Source organism: Triticum dicoccoides, chromosome 2B (genome assembly GCF_002162155.2).
Source record: "Triticum dicoccoides isolate Atlit2015 ecotype Zavitan chromosome 2B, WEW_v2.0, whole genome shotgun sequence".
Lineage (NCBI taxonomy): Eukaryota > Viridiplantae > Streptophyta > Magnoliopsida > Poales > Poaceae > Triticum > Triticum dicoccoides.
This window is the reverse complement of record NC_041383.1, coordinates 560,398,368-560,401,378: the sequence shown is the minus strand read 5'-3', so window position 1 is coordinate 560,401,378 and position 3,011 is coordinate 560,398,368.

Below are 3,011 nucleotides of genomic sequence, written 5' to 3'. Positions count from 1 at the left end.
ATGAGTATGTCTCCATACAAAATGGTTTATGGAAAAGCATGTCACTTACCTCTTGAACTAGAAAATAAAGCTTATTGGGCAATCAAAGAGCTCAACTATGATTTCAAACTTGCCGGTGAGAAGAGGTTATTTGACATTAGCTCACTTGATGAATGGAGAACCCAAGCCTATGAGAATGCCAAGTTTTTAAAGACAAGGGTAAAAGGTGGCATGACAAAAGGATACAAAAGTGTGAGTTTAATGTAGGTGATCATGTTTTACTATACAACTCTTGTTCAAGATTTTTCGCAAGAAAGCTTCTCTCTAAATGGGAAGGTCCTTACATTATCGAGGAGGTTTATAATTACGGTGCCATCAAGATCAACAACGCTGAAGGCACTAACCCGAAGGTGGTAAACGGTCAAAGGATCAAACATTATATTTTAGGCACTCCCATAAATGTTGAGACAAATATTATTAATACCATAACACAAGAGGAGTACATAAGGGATACTTTCCAGAACGTTTCAGACTCCTAAAAGGAAAAGGTTTGTGGTACGGTAAGAAAATCGACTCCAAAACTGTTTTAATGGCAATTTTTCTCCGTTATGGAATATTTTAAAAACTAGGAAAATTAAAAGTAGTCCGAAGAGTGCACGAGGAAGCGGCAAGGCAGGGAGTGCACCCTACCCCCTAGGCACGCCCATGTGCCTTGTGGCCACCTCGTGTGCCCTCCGGACTCTGTTTTCTTGCACAATACTTCTTTTCTCGGTAAAAAATCATTATATAATCCCCCGAAGGTTTTGACCATTGTACCACGATGAAATCCTCTATTTTTGTGTTTAGCTAATTCTGTAGCAGATTTGGAGCAAGATGTCTTTGCAAGAGTCGGTCGGGGAAAGTTGGGTTTCTCACCCGAGACGTGGCCCAAGAGCATACAGTGAAGCTGACCACTTTGGTTCGTCAACGGAGGAAGAGATGGAGGCTGACCTGAAAACATTGGATGCCATGGAGGAGGACCAATAAGCTACCTCTCACCTTCAACCAGGAGCCATGCTTGAGGAATTCCAAAGCTCAGCAATACCGAATTCGGTTATACCTCCCAATGCTAGATTTATCTCTTATGATAACATGAAAAAGAGTGTTGCTTTTTCCCCCATAGCCAGGAAGCATCCGTGGGTGATCGGAGCTCTGGTGTCACAGGCAAACTCCGTAAGGAAATAATGGATCTTAAACAGCAAGTCAACAAGCTCGAGGAGGAAAATCACATCCTGAAGGGTATTATTGCCAAGAACAATGGATCACCACCTCCGAAGAAAGAGACATAAATACATGGGTATGGGGACTCCCCTTGGCAACCGCCAAGCTTGGGGGAGGTGCCCCGATATCGTATTGATACGTCTCCAATGTATATTTTTTATTGTTCCATGCTGTTATATTATCATTCTTGGATGTTCTATAATCATTTTATAGTCATTTTATATCATTTTTTGGTACTAACCTATTGACATATTGCCAAGTGCCAGTTGTTGTTTTCTACATGTTTTTTACATCACATGAAATCAATACCAAATGGAGTCCAAACACAATGAAACTTTTTGTGGAATTTTTTTGGACTAGAAGACATCCAGTGGGCCCGCGAAGCACATGGGGGGGGTGCTTTGAGTGGAGCACAACCCACCAGGGCGCGCCTGGGGGCCCAGGCGCGCCTAGGTGGGTTGTGCCCATCTTGGGTGCCCCCTGAACCGCCTCTTTGCTCTATAAATACCCCAATATTCCAGAAACCCTAGGGGAGTCGATGAAAATCAATTCTAGCCACCGCAAGTTCTAGAAACCACAAATCCAATCTAGACACCATCTTGGAGGGGTGCATCGTGTCCATTGGTGCCTCTCTGATGATGCCTGAGTAGTTCTTTGTAGACCTACGGGTCCGTATTTAGTGGCTAGATGGCATCCTCTCTCTCGTTTGATTCTCAATACAATGGTCTCTTGGAGATCCATATGATGTAACTCTTTTTGCGGTGTGTTTGTTGGGATCTGATGAACTTTGAGTTTATGATCAGATCTATCTTTTTATCCATGAAAGTAAATTGAGTCTTCTTTGATCTCTTATATGCATGATTACTTATAGCCTCGTATTTCTTCTCCGATATTTGGATTTTGTTTGGCCAACTTGATATATTTATCTTGCAATGGGAAGAGGTGCTTTGTGATGAGTTCGATCTTATGGTGCTTGATCCTAGTGATAGAAAGGGAACCGACACGTATGTATCATTGCTATTAAGGATAACAAGATGGGGTCTATTTCTACATAAATAGATCTTGTCTACATCATGTCATCGTTCTTATTGCATTACTCCATTTTTCCATGAACTTAATACACTAGATGCATGCTGGATAGTAGTCGATGTGTGGAGGAATAGTAGTAGATGCAGGTAGGAGTCAGTCTACTAATCTTGGACGTGATGCCTATATAATGATCATTGCCTAGATGTCGTCGTGATTATTTTAAGTTCTATCAATTGCCCAACAGAAAATTGTTCACCCATCGTTTGCTATTTTTCTCGAGAGAAGCCACTAGTGAAACCTACAGCCCCCGGGTCTCTTCTTTATTATATTTGCCTTTGCGATCTATTTTCCTTTGCTTTTATTTTTAGATCTATTAAACCAAAAATCCAAAAATACGTTGCCGCACTTTATTTTATTTTGCGTTCGATCTATCAATTTTACAACTCTCTCCCGTCAACTCGCCAATTTCTGGCGCCGTTACTCGAAAGGGATTGACAACCCCTTTAACACATCGGGTTGCGAGTATTTGTTATTTGTGTGCAGGTGCTGTTTACGTAGTGTTGCGTGGTTCTCCTACTGGTTCGATAACCTTGGTCTCATCACTGAGGGAAATACCTACCATTGTTGTGCTGCATCATCCCTTCCTCTTTGGGGAAATACCGACGTAGTTCAAGCAAACATCAAAAGGAATTTCTGGCGCCGTTGCCGGGGAGACATCATCAACATCTACCAGGTTCCTAATC